This window comes from Delphinapterus leucas, chromosome 6, assembly GCF_059928025.1.
Source record: "Delphinapterus leucas isolate spDelLeu-1000000601 "Yukka" chromosome 6, BTC_Dleu_Yukka2, whole genome shotgun sequence".
NCBI lineage: Eukaryota > Metazoa > Chordata > Mammalia > Artiodactyla > Monodontidae > Delphinapterus > Delphinapterus leucas.
The window spans coordinates 33131803-33158042 of NC_143134.1; the positions used below are offsets into that span (position 1 = coordinate 33131803).

Genomic DNA, 26240 nt, shown 5'->3' on the forward strand with positions numbered 1-26240 from the left:
GAGCTACATGAGTTATTTATATATTTTGGAGATTAATCCTTTGTCCATTGATTCGTTGGCAAATATTTTCTCCCATTCTGAGGTTGGCTTTTCTTCTTGTTTATGGTTTCCTTTGCTGTGGAAAGGCTTTTAAGTTTCATTAGGTCCCATTTATTTTTATTTTATTTCCATTACTCTAGGAGGCAGATCAAAAAAGATCTTGCTGTGATTTATGTCAAACAGTGTTCTTCCTATGTTTTCCTCTAAGAGTTTTATAGTGTCCAGTCTTACACTTAGGTCTCTAATCCATTTTGAGTTTATTTTTGTGTATGGTATTAGGGAGTGTTCTAATTTCATTCTTTTACATTCAGCTGTCCAGTTTTCCCAGCATCACTTATTGAAGAGACTGTCTTTTCTCCATTGTATATCCTTGCCTCCTTTGTCATAGATTGGTTGACCATAGGTGTGTGGGTTTATCTCTGGGCTTTCTATCCTGTTCCATTGATCTATATTTCTGTTTTTGTGCCAGTACCATATTGTCTTAATGACTGTAGCTTTGTAGTATAGTTCAAAGTCAGGGAGTCTGATTCCTCCAGCTCCATTTTTTTCCCTCAAGACTGCTTTGGCTGTTCTGGGTTTTGTCTCTCCATACAAATATTAAGATTTTTTTGTTCTAGCTCTGTAAAAAATGCCACTGGTAATTTGATAGGGATTGCATTGAATCTGTAGATTGCTTTGGGTTGTACAGTCATTCTTACAGTATTGCTTCTTCCAACCCAAGAACATGGTACATCTCTCCATCTGTGTGTATATTTAAATTCTTTCATCAGTGTCTTATAGTTTTCTGCATGCAGGTCTTTTGTCTCCTTAGGTAGGTTTATTCCTAGGTATTTTATTCTTTATGTTGCAATGGTAAATGGGAGTGCTTTCTTAATTTCTCTTTCTGATCTTTCATTGTTAGTGTATAGGAATGCAAGAGATTTCTGTGCATTAATTTTGTATCCTGCAACTTTACCAAATTCATTGATGAGCTCTAGTAGTTTTCTGGTGGCATCTTTAGCATTCTCTATGGATACTATCATGTCATCTGCAAACAGTGACAGATTTACTTCTTCTTTTCCAATTTGTATTCCTTTTATTTCCTTTTCTTCTCTGATTGCTGTGGCTAGGACTTCCAAAACTATGTTGAATAATAATGGTAAGAGTGGACATTCTTGTCTTGTTCCTGATCTTAGAGGAAATGCTTTCAGTTTTTCACCATTGAGAATAATGTTTGCTGTGGGTTTGTTGTATATGGCCTTTATTATGTTGAGGTAGGTTCCTTCTATGCCCACTTCCTGGAGAGTTTTTTAAATAAATTGGTGTTGAATTTGGTCAAAAGCTTTTTCTACATCTATTGAGATTATCATATGGTTTTTATTCTTCAATTTATTAATATGGTGTATCCCATTGATTGATTTGTGTATATTGAAGAATCCTTGCATCCCTGGGATAAATCCCACTTGATCATGGTGTATGATCCTTTTATTGTGTTGTTTGATTCTGTTTGCTAGTATTTTGTTGAGGATTTTTGCATGTATATTCATCAGTGATACTGGTCTGTAATTGTCTCTTTTTTTTGTAGTATCTTTGTCTGGTTTTGGTATCAGGGTGATGGTGGCCTCATAGAATGAGTTTGGGAGTGTTCCTTCCTCTGCCATTTTTTGGAAGAGTTTGAGAAGGATGGGTGTTAGCTCTTCTTTAAATGTTTGATAGAATCTACCTGTGAAGCTATCTGGTCCTGGACTTCTGTTTATTGGAAGACTTTTAATCACAGTTTCTATTTCATTACTTGTAATTGGTCTGTTCACATTTTCTATTTCTTCGTGGTTCACTCTTGGAAGGTTATAACTTTCTAAGAGTTTGTCCATTTCTTCCAGGCTGTCAATTTTATTGGCATAGAATTGCTTGTAATAGTCTCTTAGGATGCTTTGTATTTCTATGGTGTCTGTTGTAACTTCTTCTTTTTCATTTGAATTTTATTGATTTGAGTCCTCTCCCTCTTTTTCTTGATGAGTCTGGCTAATGGTTTATCAATTTTATCTTCTCAAAAAAAAATCTTTTAGTTTTATTGATCTTTGCTATTGTTTTTTGTTTCTATTTCATTTATTTCTGCTCTGATCTTTATGATTTCTTTCCTTCTACTAACTTTGGGTTTTGTTTGTTCTTCTTCCTCTAGTGCCTTTAGGTGTAAGGTTAGATTATTTGAGTTGTTTCTTGAGGTAGGCTTGTATAGCTATAAACTTCCCTCTTAGAACTGCTTTTGCTGCATCCCATAAGTTTTGGATCATCGTGTTTTCATTGTCATTTGTCTTCAGGTATTTTTAGATTTCCTCCTTGATTTCTTCAGTGATCTCTTGGTTATTTAGCAACGTATTGTTTAGCCTCCATGTGTTTTGTGTTTTTTCCATTTTTTCCCCTTTGATTTCTAATGTCATAGCATTGTGGTCACAAAAGATGCTTGATATGATTTCAGTTTTTAAAAATTTACTGAGGCTTAATTTGTGACCCAAGATGTGATCTATCCTGGAGAATGTTCCACGTGCACTTGAGAAGAAAGTGTAATCTGCTATTTTTCAATGGAACGTCCTATGAATATCAATTAAATCTCTCTGTTCTATTGTGTCATTTAAAGCTTCTGTTTCCTTATTACTTTTCTGTTTGGATGGTCTGTCCATTGGTGTAAGTGAGGTGTTAAAGTCTCCCACTATTATTGTGTTACTGTCAATTTCCTCTTTTATATCTGTTAGCAGGTGCCTTATGTATTGAGGTTCTCCTATGTTGGATGCATAAATATTTACAATTGTTATATCTTCTTCTTGGATTGATCCCTTGGTCATTATGTATTGTCCTTTTTTGTCTCTTGTAATAGTCTTTATTTTAAAGTCTATTTTATCTGATATGAGTATTGCTACTTCAGCTTTCTTCTGAGTCCCATTTGCATGGAATATCTTTTTCCATCCCCTCACTTTCAGCCTGTATGTGTCCCTAGGTCTGAAGTGGATCTCTTGTAGACAGCATATATATGGGTCTTGTTTTGGTATCCATTCAGTAAGCCTGTGTATTTTTGTTAAAGCATTTAATCCATTCACTTTTAAGGTAATTATCGATATTTATGTTCCTATTACCATATTCCTAATTGTTATATATATAACTGATTCATTTTGTTGTGAAGCTGAAACTAACATACCATTGTAAAGCAATTATACTCCAATAAAGATGTTTAAAAAAAAAAGAAACAAGCATATGAGGCACTGCACTGTGCACTTTTTATACCATATCGGATTTCATAACAGACCTCTGAAGTGGGTGATTAAGTTTCCTGCCAAGGGATCCATACACAAGAAACGATAATCAGAAAAGACCAAAGTATTATTTATTACTAGTGAGCTAGCCGCTGTTACTTCATTTTGGAATTCTAACTGAGGCTTGCCTTCTCTCTTTCTCTTGCCCCCAAATCACAGATGACTAGGTCATGGGACAAGCTTAAGCTAACATGCCTTATTCTGTGAATCATAAGCTGAGCTACTGGGACAGAACCATGTGACACGTTTGTCACTTTCAAATGTAATAATTCTACCCATTGCTCCATAGATGTTCTGGTTACTGACCAATAACATTAACAGTTCCTCTTCCAAGAATAGGATGGAGGGGAAAGGCACTGGATCTCCTATACCTCCCAAACATGTGAAGGCCAAAGCATGGTGGGAGGAGAAGCATATCTCTTTGTAATACATTTTATTCCCTGTTTTATAGATGTGCATATGGAAGATTAGAAAGGCTGAGTAACTTGTCCATGTCATGTAGCCCATGCTTTTAACTTTTTTATTATACCACTTATCCTTCTCACCTATCAATTTGCCTTTTATACTGATGTCCTGAGAAACAGACCACTATATGGTATAGAAATGAACAACCATAAATAAGCTGGAAATGCATTTCTATTTACATTAACTAAGATAGTCACTTGTTATGTGTATGTTTTTGTAGGTCCTTTTCTTCTCTTGTGTTTCCCACTTAGAGAAATTCCTTTGGCATTTGTTGTAGAGCTGGTTTGGTGGCGCTGAATCTCTTAGCTTTTGCTTGTCTGTAAAGCTTTTGATTTCTCCATCGAATCTGAATGAGATCCTTGCCGAGTAGAGTAATCTTGGCTGTAGTTTCTTCCCTTTCATCACTTTAAATATATCACGCCACTCCCTTCTGGCTTGTAGAGTTTCTGCTGAGAAATCAGCTGTTAACCTTATGGGAGTTCCCTTGCATTTACTTCTTTCCCATTTGCCATTCTTTTCATGAGGTGGATTCCCCAATCGTAAACACAAAGAAAGTGTTTAATCAGAAGCAGCCGGAAGTGATTGGTGATAACTGGGATTTAATGGCTCAATCTCAAATCTAGTTTCAGTTGTGTTTCACCAGAGATTTTTCAGATTCTTGCTATGAGAGTTTGGCAGAAGACAATAAAAATCATGATTTCCTCACTTTTTTCTGATGTTTTGCTATGGCACTAAATAATATGTTCAGTATTCCCCTGGAAATATATAAAGCACTTTACGTGGTGTGTTCATCATTTGCCTCTGACTAAAATGTCCAAATGACTGAGAATTAATGAAAATCATTATGGATAGGAGCAAAGGATGTGTACCGAGATGTTCACTAAAGCATTGTCTACAATTGTGAAAATGAAAACATATATTATAAACTGTATAACAATAGGCATGAAGTATTTACTACTACATGGACTACTATGAAACCATTAAAATAATGATGTAGAAACAAAAAAATGTGAAAAATGGGTTTTAAAATAAAACAATAACACACTAATATTAGATTATTTAGTTATTATGCTGGGTCCAACCAGAAGAAAAACAAACAGTAATTTGAGCATGGAAAGTGTAATGAAAAAACTATTAATTATGCAAGAGGATTAGAGTAAGGAAGGAATGGCCAGCGACAAGTAAAGAGAACGCCAAAACACACAGTTAGCAGAAATAAGGAGAGCCGCTAACCCTCCAGTTGAAAAGAAGACCTCCTCCTCCCTGCCCACAGGACTGAGGTCCAGACCCGATTGAAAAGAGCATGACTGTGGCTCACTGGATGGTAAAGAAGCTGCTGTGGTGTCTCATGGTGGAACTTTCTGGAAATATGCCCTCTGTAAGTTGCTGGAAATCCACATTCTAGGGTTCCAGTAAAACTATGCACGGGGAGATTTCTCATCTGAGGCGCTACTCCAAAACTGCTTGATAGAAGATGCTGACGGAAGCTGTCGTCCACTGCTCTCTCTGCGCACTGCTGAAGCCGACTACCAGAGAAGTTGTGAGCCCCAGGAGCAGGGCTGAGGATGCCCTCGGAGCTGCAGGAGTGAGTGGGTGCTGAAGACGCCACCAAGAGCCTTCCCAGCAAGCACCGGGGCGTCACGAAGCAACACCTTCCTCAGGTGCCATCAATTAGGAAATCCTAACATCACACGAGCTGGACAAGGAAAAACTATTTAAAGGACCCATAGCACTTTTCACAGAGCAAGTAACAAAAGAGTGAATTTCGAGCTGAGAGGCGGTAACCAATGTTACCTCAAGAAAAATTAAATTAAAATGGAGTTTTTTTTTTGTTTTTTTTTTTGCGGTACGCGGGCCTCTCACTGTTGTGGCCTCTCCCGTTGTGGAGCACACGCTCCGGACGCGCAGGCTCAGCGGCCATGGCTCACGGGCCCAGCCGCTCCACGGCATGTGGGATCTTCCCGGACCGGGGCACGAATCCGCGTCCCCTGCATCGGCAGGCAGACTCTCAACCACTGCGCCACCAGGGAAGCCCTAAAAAGGAGTTTTTAATCACATAATCAGTGAAATGCAAATTCAAGCAATAAGATGCCATTTTTGACTGAAAAACAAACTGACACACAGAGTATATAATATTAAAACGTTAACAATGGCTCTCTTTGGGTGGGAAATTACCAGTGAATTTCTCATTTTTCTTGGAGCATTGCCATATTCCTACAATATAAATGTACATAGATTTCCAATGCACAAAAATAAAATACAATTATCAACTCAGCTACCCAATAAACTTAATATTCACTCAATAACTTTTACTCTGTATTTAATTACAGCATAAAATGTAAGAACAAATGCAATATGGATGCTGCATGTTAAAGGGACTCGATCAGTCTTACTCATTTTGTGGAATCAAGGAAAGGACCATTCAAGCGTTTCCATGAGTTTCTCTTCCATTCTACCTAAAACTCCCTCTTGCTGGAGGAATTCTGTCGATCAAATTCTAGTTATCCAAATCAACACATTTAATATATCTTACAGGGGTATTAGTGCTTTGTGTGTGGGGGGGGGGGAGGGGTGGTGGGTACAGGTGAAATAAGTTTAGGAAATGATCAATGTACCAAAGGTGAACAGGTTTACATATTATTGTTTCTATCTGTACATACCACACAGGTTTGTACAGAACTGCAACAGTGTTTGGATCTAGCTAGAGCCTGGATATGATTCTGCTTTACCAACCCAACAAGGAACTTCTTCTGTGCACATGATTGAATCAAGGTGAATGAACATGTTTGGGGGAAGTTTTAAAGGCCTACACAAAGCACTACAGCTCTGTCAAGTGATGTAATATAATTATAAAAGTTCTTTAAAAAAATTTTACTGTTGCCTTTCAGTCTACCTTCCTGTATTTTACTACACTCTACCTTATTTTAAATGTGATTTAAGGAAATGTTTTGCTCCATACTTTCTTAGTCTATCCCTCCCTTTCTTCCTCTCTGCCTTATAAAAGAATAAATATATAATCGGGCAAAAAAAAAACCCCTCCAGCTTATTTGTAAAAAAAAGCTTCAACTAGCAACCTAAGTGTCCATCGACGGATGAATGGATAAAGATGTGGCACATATATGCAATGGAATATTACTCAGCCATAAAAAGAAATGAAATTGCGTTATTTGTAGTGAGGTGGATGGACCTAGAGTCTGTCATACAGAGTGAAGTAAGTCAGAAAGAGAAAAACAAATACTGTATGCTAACAAATATATATGGAATCTAAAAAAAAAAAAAGGCTCTGAAGAACCTAGGGGCAGGACAGGAATAAAGACGCAGATGTAGAGAATGGACTTGAGGACACGGGGAGGGGGAAGGGTAAGCTGGGACGTAGTGAGAGAGTGGCATGGACATATACACACTACCAAATGTAAAATAGATAGCTAGTGGGAAGCAGCTGCATAGCACAGGGAGATCAGCTCGGTGCTTTGTGACCACTTAGAGGGGTGGGATAGGGAGGGTGGGAGGGAGGAAGACCCAAGAGGGAGGAGATATGGGGATATAGGTATATGTATAGCTGATTCACTTTGTTATAAAGCAGAAACTAACACACCATTGTAAAGCAATTATACTCCAATAAAGATGTTAAAAAAAAATAAAAATAAGCTTTAAAAAAAGCTTCAACTACAAAGGGACATGTTACCGCCTGCTACCATCAATATAATACCTAACAATTTATCATTGATGCTGTAAGAAAGTTAGTGGTGTACCTAAAACCATCTTTTATTTTAAATATCCCTTGTTGTGCTAGTAATGATTTTCCTTTATTATCCCCAAGTCATATATTTAAACCTAAAGAGACAAACCCAATTTCACTTCTCTAAATTATTCTGCTGTAACCACATGTACCCTAACTGTAGGAGATGCTTGAGCCATTTTCTACTTAAAATTCTGAAAGACTCGTGCTCACATAATCCCCACTGACACTTTTGCAAATGACCAAAAATTTCATCAAGGCCACTGGATCAGAACAATTAGTGGGTACATCAAGTAAAAAGCAATATAAAGGGTTAACACTAAGAATACCTTGAGGGAAAAGCCTAATTGTGTGCCTCTGTAGGTAAGACATCCATATTTCTTTTAAAATGCTTTTAGGGCAATACTACAGATGCATGTTAATATACGCTGCTTGATTTAAAAAAAAACTTTAATGGTGGAACATATCAAATTCAAATCACACAAGTTGCAGCGCTTGATTTTTCTTAAAAGGTCCATTTTTACTCCTTACTCTTCAATCTTGACATCACTTTTAGAATGCGTCCCCAACACCTGCCCCCTGATCCAGGCAGGCAGTGATATTTCCTTATGTCTATGTTTCTTTTATCACATTGCATCATAATCATTTACTTAATCAACTTTCTGCTTCACTACAATATGAGTTCTGTGAAGCCAGGATCCATTAAGTTCGAATCTCCAAAATTTAGTGGATTTGCCGTTTCAACAAATATTTATTAAATGTCTACTCTTTCCCAGATGTGTGTGCTGGGTATAAATAAGGTGGCTTGCCAAAAAGAGAGATGCAGTTCTTGGGCTCATGGAATTTGGAGTTCAGTGAGGGAAACAGTAAATTAACAAGAAAACATTCTAACAAATAATTACAAATTCATACAAGTTCTATAGTATAAAAGAGAAAGACGTTGCGACACATATTAACTTGGGGGAATTTCTCGGGATAAACAGGACAAGGCCACCCTTGGAGGCCACTTGGAAGCCACTTGGAAGCCACTTGGAAGTATGTGAGGCTCAACATAAGGGAATAGAGTGTGTGAAGTTTCTGAGTCCAGGAGAACTCAGCAGGAATAAATGGAGGAGTGAAGAAATAAATGATTTGGAAATGAACACTGTGGCAACATGATGGAAAGTTGAAACATTACCTGTGTCTCTAAGAAGCTTATAAACAGCAAGGAAATTGAGCCCGAGAATCCCCATCCTCTCCGTCCCGCAAGTCACTCAACCTATTTCTATTCTTTTTTCTTTTAACCAAGGCAGACATTGCTAATCAATCACGGCATTCTTCCCCCCTAAGGCTGGACAGAGCTTAAATTTTTTTCTTAATTCAGTGCTTCTGCCAACCATTACCACTCATTCAAAATGGGCACTCAAGATGATACCCTTTTGCCCTTCCTGATGTAAGTGGTTAATACCATTTTTACCTAATTAATAAACATTTGATATTGGCTTGAGGGGGACAAGAGGTAGCAAACTGAGCTAATATATATAAAGCAGTGAAGGTTGTAAATGGATAAGCAGCCTGGCTCATTACAGGTGCTGAATTGATAGGAGTGATTATAATGATACTGGGAAAATATGGGGCATCCAGTAATTGATGGGAGCTAGCATTTGAGGCTACTCCTGAGGGTGAGAGAAATTACCAAGTGGGAAGCACTGAGTCACTGAAGTCACTCTTTCATAACGTCATAGTTTTTAGCTAACATAACGTCATATGTTAGCTTGGGACAGCCAAGCTAATATTTTCTCAAAAATACAGAGAAAAGAATATCTTTACACTCAAGCAAAAAAAAAAAAAAAAAAAAAAAAGAGATCATCATCAGAAAGGATATATGCAGCTAGAAACTAGCATCTTGACCTAGTCCTAGTACATTTAGAAATGAAACCTCATCAGCTTTACTGACTTCACCACTTAGTCCGTGTACCAGAACTTCAGCAAGCCAGAGTCAGCCAGTCTAAAACATTCAGTTTTCCCCCACCTGCACTGAGTGAACCATGCATCTTAGGTATAAAATGATAGCATTTATAATTTAGTAAGAGCTAAACCCAGAAGTACTCTAACATATTATTAAGGTTGAAAATTTCTTAGAAACCAAAGAAATACAGAGGTTTAGTTCTTATGATGATATTAATTGGAAATACGTTGCATCTACTACATGTTGAGAATCTCCTTGGATATGAATTGATGCACTGAGACCTAGCCATAGGATACAGCTACCCAATCCACTGCCTACTTATAAGTTCTTCTGAATAAGATTTTATTATATAGTTTCACTTTAGAACTGCCTACGTTGGGCAGAGTAGTTTTCCTGAGTTATAGTAATAGTTACCACTTTGAGTGTCTGTTTTATGTCAGTGCCGTGCTAGGCCTTTTATATATATTATTTATAATGCATACAATAACCCAGTAAAGACTGACCTGATTTCTACCTCACAGACAAGGCAACTGCAGTTCAGAGAATTTAAGGAACTTGTTCAATTTACGTAACTAAATCAATGATAGGGATGGGACTTGGATGCAGTTCTGTCTCACTCCAGAGCTCATGTCATTTTCACTACCCTTTGTTTGCACGTTAGCTCTATCTCATTCCACAGCCACACACAGATTAGGGAAAATTAGAGGACCACCCCAGACACCACATTTGTAAGGGCCTGCCTTTAGGAAGGCGGAAAGCGGGCTAGCTTGTGGGGGAGAGAGTTGTTCCCATCTGATGCTAGGGCTTGTATAGCCTCCATCAGCCCCGGAATCTCTCTGACAGCACCCAAGCAATGTACGTGATCAGCACTTTCCACCTTCCTTATGGTTACATATGCTGATTAATTTTTCCTGGTATAGATGCTCATTTTAACAAGTCACTCGTTGTAAACAGGGCCAGGTGTAGGGCCCATTTCCTGCTCCACCCACTTTATTGAAGCCAAATACTCCATCTATATCCTTCCCGAGTTGTATCTCACAGTTATAGACAATAGGCACTGTGAGTCTTAAGCATGAGTAGATTGACATAAAAGCATTCTCTCTTCACTAAAAGGAAAAAAAAAAAAAAGTACACTTACTGGGTGATAATATGGCAGGAAGTCTGCTATATATCTTTATAAACAGGGTACCGAGGTATAATTATTCCACTTTAGCTCACAGATGCTTTCACTCGTTTCCTGATTTTCGTTTTGTTCTGTGCGGCTCACGACAGACCAATCCATTTCTGCAGAGATCAGGCCCTGCAGCTCAGGGCCGACTCTCATAGATACTCTGAATCAAGTACAGAGATGAGCAGCTGGGAAGATGGGGGAGGCGGTCAGGGAGGCAGGGAGACCTGAACAGATGAGTAATGGGGACCAGGAAGGAGGACAGAGGCTCCATACATGATTAAACATGAATATGGGCCCTCTTGCCAACCAGATGCATCATCTTTATGCAACTGGAATGACCCCTTTTCCCACACCTCCCTACGCTACACAGAATGCTTTGACTGATTTTTTTTTTTTTTGCTTTGACTGATTTTTACTGACAGCTCAGCATGTGCTATAACAGCAGTAGCACACCGAGTAGAACAGATTGACAGTGTGGCAGATACCGCCATCCCTTTCCAATGTTTGTAGGCTTTTTGAGCAGGCCGTGGGCGTCCTGTGCACCTCACTCCTCTTCTAGCAGAGGCCAAGTGATGCAGACATTAACTATGCACCTAAATGAGACTCCTAATGAGACAGAGCAGGACCCCATGATCCTTTCCCCTAACCATGTCCTCTGCCTGCTTTTTGTCTGTGGAAAAACTTTAGCCCAAAATTAAGTTTAATCAGAGAAGTGAGAAAATGCAGAAGCAAACAATAAAAGCAGTCAAACAGGACAAAACAATAATAATTTATCAGTAAGCAAAGTTAAGGACCTTTAGTTCCTCCTCAATGGCTATAGATAATATTCTGAGCCATATCCTGTGAGCTGTGTGAAACCCCACTAGGTGAAGAAGTTAAGTACATGATGACCAGACTGTAGGCATGACATAAGCTGCCACAATTCACAATTCTGAGAACTGGCCTCAAAGAAATGAGAACGAACCGACCCTGGAAGTGAAGACTAACTGTACTTAAAACAATCAAATGCTTACTGAAACTGAAAATGACATGGCACTGGCTGGAGTAACTGATGAGAGAGCAAGAAAAAAATGAAAACAAACCGTGATCAAGAAACAATCAGTCAAGTTCTGATTTTCTGTACTTAGTTTCAAAACAAATTCTAATACTTGCTTTCTCTCACACAAACTTCACAATATGTCCATGTGATAAATAGTGTGGAGGTAAAAGACAATTCATCACAGGCACATCTCCTATGAAAATAAATAAATAATAATTGTTATATATATATTTATATATATAACTGATTCATTTTGTTGTGAAGCTGAAACTAACATACCATTGTAAAGCAATTATACTCCAATAAAGATGTTTAAAAAAAAAGAAACAAGCATATGAGGCACTGCACTGTGCACTTAATTTCCTTGCGAATTCCTATATAATTCCTATATAATTCCTATATAAATTAGTGCCTGACACCACGCCCTTCTCGCTGCATGTTTAGAAGCATTTATTGTTTGTAGATTTTTTGATGATGGCCATTCTGACCAGTGTGATGTGATACCTCCTTGTGGTTTTGATTTGCATTTCTCTAATGATTAGTGATTTGCATTTCTCTAATGATTAGTGATGTTGAGCATCCTTTCATGTGTTTGTTGTCAATCTGTATATCTTCTTTGGAGAAATGTCTATTTAGGTCTTCTGCCTATTTTTGGATTGGGTTGCTTGTTTTTTTGATATTGAGCTGCATGAGTTGTTTGTATGATTTGGAGATTAATCCTTTGTCAGTTGCTTCATTTGCAAATATTTTCTCCCATTCTGAGGGTTGTCTTTTTGTCTTGTTTATGTTTTCCTTTGCTGTGCAAAAGCTTTGAAGTTTCATTAGGCCCCATTGGTTTATTTTTGTTTTTATTTCCATTTCTCTAGGAGGTGGGTCAAAAGGGATCTTGCTGTGATTTATGTCATAGAGTGTTCTGCCTATGTTTTCCTCTAAGAGTTTGATGGTGTCTGGCCTTACACTTAGGTCTTTAATCCATTTTGAGTTTATTTTTGTGTATGGTTTTAGGGAGTGTTCTAATTTCATTCATTTACATGTAGGTTGTTTATTTGAGATGTTTCTTGTTTTTTAAGGTAGGATTGTATTGATAGAAACTTCGCTCTTAGAACTGATTTTGCTGCATCCCATAGGTTTTTGTGTCATCATGTTTTCATTGTCATTTGTTTCAAGGTATTTTTTTATTTCCTCTTTGATTTCTTCAGTGATATCTTGGTTATTTAGTAGTGTATTGTTTAGCGTCCATGTGTCTGTATTTTTTGCACATTTTTTCCTGCAATTGATATTTAGTCTCATAGCGTTGTAGTTGGAAAAGATACTTGATACAATTTGAATGTTCTTAAATTTACCAAGGCTCGATTTGTGACCCAAGATATGATCTATCCTAGAGAATGTTCCATGAGCACTTGAGAAGAATGTTTATTCTCTTGTTTTTGAATGGAATGTCCTATAAATATCAATTAAGTCCATCTTGTTTAATGTATCATTTAAAGCTTGTGTTTCGTTATTTATTTTCATTTTGGATGATCTGTCCATTGGTGAAAGTGGAGTGTTAAAGTCCCCTCCTATGATTGTGTTACTGTCGATTTCCCCTTTTATGGCTGTTAGTATTTGCTTTATGTATTGAGGTGCTCCTTTGTTGGGTGCATAAATATTTACAATTGTTATATATTTTACTTGGGTTGATCCCTTGATCATTATGTAGTGTCCTTCTTTGTCTCTTGTCTTTGTTTTAAAGTCTCTTTTGTCTGATATGAGAATTGCTACTCCAGCTTTCTTTTGATTTCCATTTGCATGGAATATCTTTTTCCATTCCCTCACTTTCAGTCAGTATGTGTCCCTAGGTCTGAAGTGGGTCTCTTGTAGACAGCATAAATATGGGTCTTGTTTTTGTAACCATTCAGCCAGTCTGTGTCTTTTTGTTGGAGCATTTAATCCATTTACATTTATGGTAATTATTGATATGTATGTTCCTCTTACCATTTTCTTAATTGTTTTGGGTTTATTATTGTAGGTCTTTTCCTTCTCTTGTGTTTCCTGCCTAGAGAAGTTCCTTTATCATTTGTTGTAAAGCTGGTTTGATGGTGCTAAATTCTCTTAGCTTTTGCATGTCTGTAAAGGTTTTAATTTCTCTGTCATATCTGAATGAGATCCTTGCTGGGTAGAGTCATGTTGGTTGTAGGTTTTTCCCTTTCATCACTTTAAATATGTCCTGCCATTTGCTTCTGGCTTGCAGAGTTTCTGCTGAAAGATCAGCTGTTAACCTTATGGGGATTCCCTTGTGTGATATTTGTTGCTTTTCCATTACTGCTTTTAATATTTTTCTTTGTATTTAATTTTTGATAGTTTGATTAATATGTGTCTTGGTGTGTTTCTCTTTGGGTTTTTCCTGTATGGAACTCTCTGCACTTCCTGGACTTGATTGACTATTTCCTTTCCCTTGTTAGGGAAGTTTTTGACTGTAATCTCTTCAAATATTTTCTCAGACCCTTTCTTTTTCTCTTTTTCTTCTGGGACCACTATAATTCGAATGTTGGTGTGTTTAATGTTGTCCCAGAAGTCTCTGAGACTGTTCTCAGTTCTTTTCATTTTTTTTTTCTTTATTCTGCTCCCTGGCAGTTGTTTTCACCATTTTATCTTCCAGCTCATTCATCCATTCTTCTGCCTCAGTTATTCTGCTATTGATTCCTTCTATAGTATTTTTAATATCAGTTATTACATTGTTCATCACTGTTTGTTTGCTCTTCAGTTCCTTTAGATACTTGTTAAATGTTTGTGTTTTTCTCCATTCTGTTTCTGAGATTTTGGATCATCTTTACTGTCCTTACTCTGAATTCCTTTTCAGGTAGGTTGCATATTTTGTCTTCATTTATTTGGTCTTGTAGGATTTTACCTTGCTCCTTCATCTGTAACATATTTTTTTGTTGTTTCATTTTTTTTTGATGGGAGGGGCTGTATTCCTGTCTTACTGGTTGTTTGGCCTGAGGCGTCCTTCAATGGAGTTTGCAGGAAGTTAGGTAGAGCCAGACCTTGGTGCCGAGATGAGGACCTCCAGGAGGCCTCACCTCAATTAATATTTCCTGGCATCTGAGGTTCTTTGTTAGTCCAGCAGCTTGGACTTGGTGCTCCCACCACAGGAGCTCAGGCCTGACCTCTGGCCTGGGAACCAAGAACCCGCAAGCTGCATAGCATCATTAAAAAAAAAAGAATAAAAAAGAATAAAAGGAGCAGTACAATAACAAAGAATAAATATAAAATTAGAATAATAAAAAATGTATTAGGAAAAATAAAAATATAATTGAAACAACTGCAACTGCAACAAGGGAAAACAAAACCACACCAGAAACAAGAAAAAAAAGTGGTGGGGGGGAACAACCCAAAAGGAGCAGAACAATAACAAAGTATAGAGAATAAAATAAAATTAGAAAAATAAAAGGTTTATTAGAAAAATAATTATATTAATGAATTAACAAGAAGAAGGTAAAACAGCACCCCGACCTAAAAGAAGAGAAAAGGAAAAAAAAAAAAAGGCCTTGGCTCTTGGGGGTGGAGTTTAGGTGGGGGGGTGGAACTTAGGCAGGGGCAGGGTTTAGGGTTGGGCAGGGCCTAGCCAGGGTGGCGACGTTTGAGTGTGGGGCGGGGCCTAGACTCAGGACCCACACAGCCAGAAAAGGCCTTGGGCGTGGGGCCTAGGCTGGGCAACATTCAAGTGTGTGGTGGGGCCTCTGCCTAGGACCTACACGGAATGGGAGAGGCAGCACATCCAAAGGGGTTCTCTGGAGTGTGGATTTCGGGAGTTTGGAGGTAGGGCCATGGGTGAGGGTGTGTGTGCGGGGTTTAGGCCCAGGGTGTTTGGAGGGGGTCTCAGAAGGGGTCTCCGAGTGTAGAGGTGGGGCCCTGGGTGGGGGTGTAGGGGCAGGGCTTGGGCTCTACCTGGTAGGAGGGAGGCTCCCAGGGCAGAGGATTAGGCCTGGGAGCCCAACAGGCTCCCCGGTGCCTAAGTGGGCAGGGAAAGCGCTGGCCGTGTTCCTTTCTGTTCCTCCACGCCCTCCCCCATGGTCTCCCCCAGGGTCTCCACAGTCGCCGCTGGACCCCTAACTGTGGGCTGGTCCCACTGAGTGTAGGAACTCCTACCCCCACCCATTTGTCCCTCAGGGGTGCAGGTCCCAGAGGTCTGGCCTTTACTTTTGCTCCCCCTTTCCTCCCTCCCACTCCCTCAGGACCCACGCAGCTGGAGGGGTTTAGGTGGGCAGAGGATCAGGTCCGGGATTTCATCAGGCTTCTGGGGCCCAAGAGGGTAGGGGAAACCTAGCCACCCTCCCTTTTGATCCTCTGCCCTCCCAGTGGTCCCCCAATTTCCCCCTCCAGGTGTGGAATCTCTTCCTCTCCCCCAGCTGCCCCTCAGGGGTGCCAGTCCAGTCCCACCTCCACTTCTCCTCCCCACTCACTCTCCCCACGCCCCATGTCGTACTTGGTTGCTGGGGGTTCCTCCTGTCCCCTTAGACGTCCGTGGTCCCCTACCGGTGCCTGGTAGGTGCCCTAGATGTGCCAAGATGCGAATTCCATGCCCTCCTAGTCTGCCATCTTGACTCCCCCGTATTTTCTTTAGTGCTTTATAAGGGTAACTGTGTAATTAAGTATGAAAAGTGAAACCACTGATAGAAGTCAGTTCTATATTCACTTTAGTAACTGTTAGAACAAAATAGCTGTTAAAATATCTTACACACTGAAAGTGGTAATTGTTTTTTGATCTATGATTATGTATCTTTTGGCACAGAGAAGCTGTCCACTCTGGCCATTCATGTAGCCCTGTTTGGAATAACTTTAAAATGCTTATCTTAGATTTCTAAGTGCTTAAGGCCAATGTCCCGTTTAAAAAACATTCTTCCATACAGGTCCAGTGACCCCTTTTCAGCACCTTACTTATCTTTCTATGCCTTAGTTCTTCATTTGGTGATAACAGTAGTTCCCACCTGATAGAGTTGCTATGTGATTATATGAGGTAATGATATTTCGAATGTGCTTAAAATAGTTGTTTGGCATGTATTAGTGATGCTTCATTTAATCCTCACTTGGGACTTGTCTTGAGAGCTTAGTAAAGCACCATTCAAATATAGCACTTAAAACAGTGCCTGGCACACAGTAAGTATTCAGAATAATTTATGGAAATAATTCTTCTTAATTTTTTTCTCCTCATCTGAATCCTCCCCAGCCACATTTCACAAAAGTATCTTAGCACCTTTTATGCTCTTTTGTCTCAGGGCAGGCTTGTATTTCAGTGCTAACTTGCAGAAATTTCCTGGAAGATATATTCCTCTCCTGGGTTTTGATCTTTAAAGGCTGAGCATCCTGGAAAGATGATACTAAGTGCCTATGTTTAGGATTGGAATTTTGGAGGATGCACATTGATGGTGACAGGATTTTGGAAGGAATGGGAAGCAGTTTGAAGGTGAGATTCTAGAGGCTCCTAGTCTCAGCGTACATCCCCAGGTACATACATGGCGTAAAATCAAATAGCTTTTAGATTATAGACTTGCATAATGAGGATTTCTGCTGTGGCCACAGAAGACTGCAAGATGAAGCTCTTTCTCTAGAATGTCCTAAATTATGGGTGAACCCTGAAGGTGATACACCCAGCAATGGCAGAGATCAGAATTTCCTAGCAGCCCATTAGGCTTTTGAGGCTGAATATAATTTGATTAAATGAAAATAAAATCATTGATCATTCTTGCATACCCTATAAAATGAGATTCACAGCCCTTAACCAGAGAAATTGGGTCCTTTTATAGGCTAACTTTGTCCCTGTCAAACTGGGATATGCACCTCCTGATGATCCAGAAGGACAGTTGAATATTTAATAATCTGAGCTCCAGGATCCATTACCCATCTAATAGCTGTTCTTTGGAGGAAACGCAAATGACTTTTTCCTAATCTTTATTCAAGGATGAGTCTTAAAAAGCTCTGGAAACATAAACAGCATGAGCTCCATCGAGAATAGTGCAGAGCAAGCACACATTAAATAGTAAACTAGAAGGAATCTGAAAGAGTGAATGGTGGTCATTTTGAAGTAAAAATTCTAAACCCAGTGGTGGATGGTAGGACAGATAATGACACATCTAGTCACCACAGACTCCCTAATAAAGCATAAACCTTAGCTTTGTTGCAAGGATGAAGTAAGAATAATCTCCCTTAATGGGAGCAGCAGACCAGAGGTGTTTAATCACCTAAAATCACTGATGGTAAAATCACCTCATCGTGCTTATGGAGGCAAGGATCATTTACACACACTTCAAGTCACCCTTGACAAACAGGCTCTTTGTTGATTTCATTAAGTGCCGAACTTTTCTCACCCAGCTTGCCTCAGGATGCACACATTTCATTTCCATGCGTGTTCTGGGAGGACAGTCCATGTCATTTGCCAGCATTTCGGCCAACATATACATAATCAAATGCAGCCACCATGGAACATGGGCTGAGAAACAATCCATCCAGTGTTTAATGAGTAACATTAGCATGCTCTTAAAAGCACTAATAGCAAGTTTCATTACTGTTCATTTTAGTGTGGATGGCAGCTATCCAAAACCTAACTATGTACTAAATTCATTTTAGTAAAAGCAGAAAATAATAAATAAAATAAATGATTGTAATTACAAGTTACTTCTAGAAGTTAGACTTATATTAACATGACATTAACTCAGAAAAGAAACACTTTCTTCTTTTTTTTTTTCCAGATTACAATTTTCTTTTAGGAAACCCTTTCTCTCCTACAGTGACTTTCAATCTAATATTGTCTTCAAATTAATTTTCATTATTTTATTATAAAAGTGATGTTATTATACTTTTTGGGATTTTGATCCTGAGGATCAGAAATTGTTCAGAAGGCATTTGGAGTTTTCTATAAATTTGTTTATATTGACTTTTGCAGTATCCACTCCCACTGCTTTCTTGTGTGCCTTCCTATACTTCTTCCCTTTCCAGTCTCTTCAGGATGTTCCCCAGCTCCTTTACAGCTATGGTTCTGGATGTGATTTTAGCTCTGCAAGTCACACATTCTCACGGGGACATGGATTTGGAATTTTCTGGTGCAGATGGTGGCAGAGGTTCTCAGTTGCTGGAGTCACCAGCTTCAGCGGTGTTTCCTGATTTGAGAATCTGCTTCCTCACCATTGCAGAGGCAGTAGCTGTTGTGGCAGCCTGGTGTGGCCAGAACCTCAGTCTAGGGTCTGTTGCTTCCCTTCTCTCTAATTATAAGCTTTTCTACTTCAGGTATCTAGGAAAGATTCTATGCTCTACAGCTGAACCCTGAGTAAGACTGCCTTGGTGCCTACTTCATAGATTGCAAACATTTTGGTGATTAAATGGGATACTTGCATACAGTTTCCTTAGCCAAATGCCTGGCACAGAGTGGATAATAAATATTAGCTTCTATTTTTCCCCTCATAATGCCTAGGGTGGTTCAATGTGAACCTACCTGATAGAAAAATTAAATCCTCAGTATACTTTTTAGTTACATGGTGACTACATATGACACAGTAGAGAAAGACATAGAGACAGTGTGTTATAATGGTAGGGCCAGAGAGTGGTGAACAGTATTTAGAGTAAAATGATCTAGGTTCAACTCTCAGACCTACTTATTGTTTGGCCTTGAGCAAAGTTTTCTGGAGTTTATTTGTTCCAGCTACAGTGGGAGATGAACTGCGTTTTCTTTAATGTTTCTCAAGTTTTTAAAATTCTGAGACTTATATTCTAGCTTCATTTGCTTCTAATTTTCAGTAATGATTTGAAATAACAAGAATGTTCACTTCTTTAGATGACTCATTGTTTAAGGCGTATGATAGCAAACGATGAAGTTTTTTTTTTTTTAAGACTTGCCTGATGCTTGCCATCATAAAAGGTGAATTAAGCAATGCAAGGAAGAAAAAACATAGAGGTGAGGATAGTACATTTAACGCATTTGGGAGGGTAAAGAAAAAAGTCCTCTTAGTTTAGTTTGTCTTATCAGTGACAAACTGAAACTGGTTTTTCATAGTAACACCTGGTCATTGTTCTAAAAATATGAAACTTGAGGCCTGTTTGTTGTTGTTGTGTTTTTGTTTTTTTACAGTTAGAAACCTTGATTACAGTGCTACATTTAGAAAATTTAGAAAAGGCACTCTGAGGAACTGAAAATTGTAGAAGAAAATAGAATCTCTTAAGGGTGTAGGAAGTAGATACAATCTCTGGCAGAGAAAAGCAGTTTTCACAAAAATATAATAGAGAAAGATAACTGAACTTATTATAAAGGCACCTAACTAAAAGGGAAAAATCAGTAGAGGAAAGGAAGTTATCTCCTAGTCTTAAGCTGTTTAAGGTCTTGGGATGCCAGGAAAGATGCAAAATGCCATTTATTCTTTTTCTTTCTCTCTCAAAACTGCTCTAAAAATCCACGAGAAAGGGCTTCCCTGGTGGCGCAGTGGTTGGGAGTCTGCCTCCCGATGCAGGGGACGCGGGTTCGTGCCCCGGTCCGGGAGGATCCCACATGCCGCGGAGCGGCTGGGCTCGTGAGCTGTGGCCGCTGAGCCTGCGCTTCCGGAGCCTGTGCTCTGCAACGGGAGAGGCCACAGCAGTGAGAGGCCCAAGTACTACAAAAAAAAAAAAAAAAAAAAAATCCACGAAAAAATCAAGCCTGCCTTTTAGCTATTAAAATTGAATTTTAAAAAAATGACATGGGTTCAGATTTGGATTGACATTATTGACTAGTTACTCTTCTTTTCATACAAATGATAGCAGTATCAGTGTTTGAATCTGGCTCATTTGGTTACGAGGAAGAATTCAGTCAGATTATTGCAGTGGACAAATGATTGTTATAATTACATATGGACTCTGACTGGACCTGGAAGCTTAGGCGTAGAGAGAAATATTTTGCTCCCTCTCTGAGTCTTTGGTGCTCTGTGTCCATCTGCTGTATTCCCCATTCCAACCTCTGGAACTTATCTGCTGACGCTGGTTTTCTACATCTTCATTGTCCAGCTTGCCTATTTGCGTAGGTTACTTCTCCTAGATTATCTTTGTCCCCTTTCTACAGCACACATTTTTTCTCTAACTTGTATTTTAATCTCATGTATAACATAGGAAGCCTTGCCTCTGTTGGGGTAAGGAAAGCATTTTCCTCTTTTCTCCTCAGAGCAACTCCTTCATTTGGGAATATGTAACTAATATGATTGAGGGAATTGGGACCTGGGCTGCCAAGAATTTACCACTTCTTCTTATTCTCATTCTCTTGTTCTTTCTGTTTCTCACTAGTTTCACTTCAGAGGGAAAGAAAGAAATCCTCTTTTTTTTTTTTTTTTTTGGCCACACCACGCAGCATGGGGAATCTTAGTTCCCCAACCAGGGATTTAACCCACAGTGGAAGTGCATAGTCTTAACTGCTGGACCACCAGGAAAGTCCTGAAAGAAGTCTTGATTTTAAATTCCAAGCTGTATTCTGGCTTTACCAGAATGACAGCTGTTAAATTTTCCCTTTTGATTTCTATGTATATTGATCTACTGGTTCAAGATCCATAGGGCAGTGATTCTCAACTGGAAGTGATTTTGATAGGGGACATTTGACAATGTCAGAAAACATTTGTGATTGTCAGGACTGAAGAAGGAGATTCTACTGGCTTCTGGTCATTAGAGTTCAAGGATGCTGCCAAACATCATTCAATGCACCAGGTAACAACCCGCGTTAAAAATAACAATAATAATACTGCTACATTTAAAATAGATAACCAACAAGGAGCTACTGTATAGCACCAGGAACTCTGCTCAATACTCTGTAATAACTTATATGGGAAAAAAAATTCGATAAAGAGTAGATACATGTGTACATACAACTGAGTCACTTTGCTGTACACCTGAAGCTAACACAGCATTGTTAATCAACTATACTCCAATATAAAGTAAAAATTAAAAAAATTTTTTCTAGCCCCAAATATCAGTAGTGCCAAAGTTGAAAAATTCTGCCATACGAGAAGTAAAGGGTTTGAGATTAATTATTGCCTTTTTATTCAAAAACTATTTTATTACCGTTTCTAACTATCTAATCTCTCAATTACACCCTTCCAGATTCCCAGGGAAAGATATGAATGGTGAAGCCTATTTTTGAACTAGGCTCCACAAAGCACAGCCTTCTGCCAGTCCAAGGGTTCAAGTTCCTTAGTCCAACCCGAACAACTATGACTCACAAGGTATCAGCTATGATTATAAAATAAAACATGGACATGTTAGCTCTTGTCTCTAAAAAAGGTAGATAATTTTTTTAGAAGGAGATGTGATTAGGTAGGAATCATAAAACATGTTCAGACCAAAAAAATAAAATATAATTTCCTTAATACTTAATAACTTTTAATTGATGACAAAAATCAAGTGAGTCTTCTATCATGTACATTTTAAGCCAATATGATTCAGTAATATTGTTTTGGATATTCAGTCACTATATTTGTGAGAACACTTAATTTTTATTATCTCTGAGAAAAAGGAAAAAACTAATTACATATTGGATTAATTTGTGAGTTTCCTATTCCTTAGGTACCCTGGGGGTCTATAATTCTTACTTCCAGGAACTCTTTGTAAGCCTTTTTTCCAGAAAAGAGTTTCAGACCAGGAATGCAGAGGCAAAGCAGAACACATTGTAGATGCTAATATTCACTAGAAGAGGAGCAAGGGAGCTGTTTTCGAAGGAGTGAGAAGGAATGTTGTGCACAGATTCTGTTATGACTTTAATGGAAACAGTGCATGTCATTCCCACACAGCTTGCTGAGTACTTGCCCCTGAGAATATAGTGATTAGAATGAATGATGTGCTGGGATTAAAACACTTTACTGTTTAGTTCTATTTGTTGGGAAACATTTACTGATTCTAGCCCTGGTTTCCCTTATGATATGATTAGGCAGAGAGGAGTCACTTTCCTGAGGAAACTGAGGTCACAGTGTTCTCTCACGATATAAAGCTCGTGAGGCATGTGGAAGAGCTGAGATCATGGATTTGGAAAGGATCGCCATAGAGTTGTTAAAATAAAATTTTCTACAGATAACTTACTGATCTAGTTGACTTCTATTCAGTGATTCATGACTTGGGTACTGTTTAATCTAACAGGTAGAAAGGAGCTCTGAAGAGCAGTACAAGGTGAGAGCTTTTTATAGACCAAAGTGAGCAGGGTCAAGGACGATGTACTGGTCATTTGCTAATGGGTTAATGAGAGTTCCTTTCCTTATATGGAACAAGGAGCTGGATAAGGGTTTGGTAAGCAGGCAAGCATGATTGGTTGGTTGACCTGGGCCTTCCTTTGCTTGGAGAGCCCAGGTAGGGAAACTTAGATAAATTTTGGTTTGCTGATGTGGGGCTTAGCATGAGTGATTCCATCTTGGACCTAATCTGGTTACTTTGACAGAGTCCTTGGCCTATCACATAGTCTTTACTATGCAAATAGGGCCAGTCACTTCAGAATTTTGAGAATTGATCTCAGTATCTTTCTACTGAAGACAATAACTGCTTTCCAGCATTGTGGCAAGACATTTAAGAGCTTCCATCACAGCTCCAGTGCAACTTAACCACGTAACCAGTTCTGTTAATGCTGTCATGTTCTGGAATATTATCGTGCCTCACTTTTCTGTTTTGTAAATTTAGGAAGATTGTATCTGCTTCACAGGGTTTTTTGAGAAAGAAATGAGTTACTAATAATGACTGCAAAGCACTTGTGACAGTGTCTGTCTCAAATGTTATTATCATTGTTAATGCACGTTGAGCTTTTACCTCAGTGCTTGAAAACCTGGCAATCATTCAGTCAATGGTAGCTAGTTTTTACACAATGCCCGGTATTATTATTGCTAGAAACAAAGAAAAATAACAATTTACGTCAAGGGAGAATCCAGTAAATGATCTATGAAGGTCTATTATTGCCTAAACCAACATATGCTTTGTGATAGTGATTAGGCTGGGTGGGAGCCATCAGTCAAGCCAGAAGGATGAGGCAAATGAGGAAGCCTTTTCAGAAGACATGTGGATGATTCTAGGGAACTGGATGACGTTTTGGTTGGGGGCATAACTTCACAGTAATTGAACGCTCCCCAAATATCATTTTTAAAGTAAACTTACCTTATTACTGTTAGTTGGAGGCATAAATTTCCACTCTGTGAATGCCCTGTGCATTTGTGGATCCGATTGCAGGGTTAAACAAAATCAACAGAGTCCTTCCATCGCATTCATTTCTAATGCAACCTGTATTGCTACCATCAGCAGCAAAATAAAATCTTTTCCATTTACCTCTGACTCAAAAAGCAGAGGGAGAGGCATTTTGAGATAGTTTAAATAGGGAAATGGAGATTTAGAGGTTAAGTGATGGGTTTAATGACAGTGGTGCTTCATGTTAGTACTGTATTTCATTTTTCAAAGTATATCCTCATAAATAATCTCCTTGGATCTATACAACTAAATAGAATAGAAACAAGAATATAAGACTGTTATCTCCGTATAACAAATTAGAAAGCTGATGTTTCTCTATCAGATGTATACTCAGGCTAAACTAGAGACATTGATTCCAGCTCTCACTGTTATGTAGGGGAGCTTCTCTTGCTATCATTGTAAAGCCTACAGCATTTCCCCAGCATTGACTTTATTCTGATTTCTTTAAAAATAAACTCCTGGGCTTCCCTGGTGGCTCAGTGGTTGAGAGTCTGCCTGCTGATGCGGGGAACATGGGTTTGTGCCCAGGTCTGGGAAGATCCCACCGCAGCTGGGTCCGTGAGCCACGGCCGCTGAGCCTGCACGTCCGGAGCCTGTGCTCTGCAACAGGAGAGGCCACAACAGTGAGAGGCCCGCGTATCACAAAAAAATAAATAAATAAATAAACTCCTGCTACTCTTTCTTGAATTAGATGCTGATAGACCTAAGAAAATGAGTCTAATTCCTCTTCCCCATTAGCCCTAAAGCTAACATACCTGCAGATCTTCTAAGTTACTCTTTTCTCTAAATCAGACTTCCCTCAGTAGTCTGAACTTATCTATCACAAATTCTAGAACTTTCATCATACTTCAGAAAAATGTACTTTATCCACTTCCCTGAAGAAAGAAAACAAGTATAATTCACTCAGCTAATATTGACTGATGGCCAACAGTATTAGAATCTTATTGTGTGTTTATGTACAGTCATGAACAAAAAAGATACAGTCCTTGAAATTAGGTAATTTGCTTATTAGGGCAGGGACATAGGTGATATTCATGAAATAATTTAAAATTTTATTCAGCAGTAAGTTGCCATGAAAAAAATAAAATAAAAAACAGTGTTCTTGAGCATTATATTATATTGAATGGAGCAAGAAGTTATCCCTGAGGAAATTGCCTTTGAAAGACAAAAAAGGAGCCAGGCATTCAAAAATCTGGGACAAGAGAGAGCCAAATAAAGGAAAATGTTAGTGCAAAGATGGGAGCCAGGCTGGTGTGATCAAAGGATCAAGAGGATTCCAATAAATAAGGACTAAGTTGAATAAGGGGGCAAATGAGAAGAATTGAAGTTAGGGACATAGGCAGGGACAGATATTCTGGGGCCTTAGGATGCCCCATAAAAGGGATTTGGATTTTATTCTAAATCCTAGTGCTATCTATTGGTTTTGAGTGTGGAGAGACTTGATCTGATCTCATTTTTAAAAGAATACGCTGGCTGTTTTAAGAAAAATGAATTGTGGGGAGGCAAGAGTAGAGTCTGGGGACTAGTGAGAGGCTTCCAGTAAACCAAAAGAGATTATCATGTTCAAACAAGGACTTGATGATGCATTGTCTTGCCTTAGAGTTGGGGCGGATGGTGATTGAAAGGGAAGAATTGGACACTTCCTAGCTGGGGATTTGAGTAGCTGGGTGGACAACGCTGTCCTCACTTGAAGTAGGAAAGACTTAGGGTGAGAGAAAAGGTCTTGGGGCTGGGGACAAATGGGTAGTTCTGGTTTTAAAAAAATTATGTCTGGAATTTATATTTTGTTTTAGATGTGTTCTCACTTATATGCAGTACAGGGTAACAGTAGTTTCCCTTGAATTTGAGCCGTTATTTCTATTATATCAGCCTCAGGTTGTAGTTGTTTATTAAGCAGTCATGTGTAGAAAAAAATGTATTCAGTGAAAAACTATGCATCCTCTCTCTCTCTCTCTCTCTCTCTCTCTCTCTATATATATATATATATATATATATATATATACACACACACACACACACATACTTTTTTTTAATGCAGACTTCTTAGATTTCCCTTCTTGGTTATCAGATTCTAGCTCTGTTTCTTGTCTCTGAGCTATTTTGCAACTCTTTGTAAGTTGCAGGTAACTAATAGATATATAAACTCTTCTCTGTGCAGTAGTGATTTTAATTGAGTACCTTTTTTCTGTGGAAAACTGGTTTTGTCCACATTTGCAATTAATTTCAACATTCCTTTACTCCATATGAATTTTTCTTCCTTTTCCCTTCATTCAGTTACAACATCTGCTTGATTTCCTCATCTAAGTAAAGTAAAATCTTTAATGTGCATTCCTTTTTATATCTGTATGAGAATCATA

The 26240-nt window shown here is 38.7% G+C and overlaps 1 long non-coding RNA gene across 1 annotated transcript; it reads left to right on the top strand.

The window, feature by feature from the left end:
- The first annotated feature begins 3257 nt into the window (after positions 1-3257).
- On the top strand, positions 3258-25853 carry LOC149748889 (uncharacterized). The gene is made up of 3 exons (XR_016393518.1): positions 3258-15483; positions 16941-17128; positions 20962-25853. It is a non-coding gene; the product is annotated as an uncharacterized LOC149748889 (long non-coding RNA).
- The last annotated feature ends 387 nt before the right edge of the window (positions 25854-26240 follow it).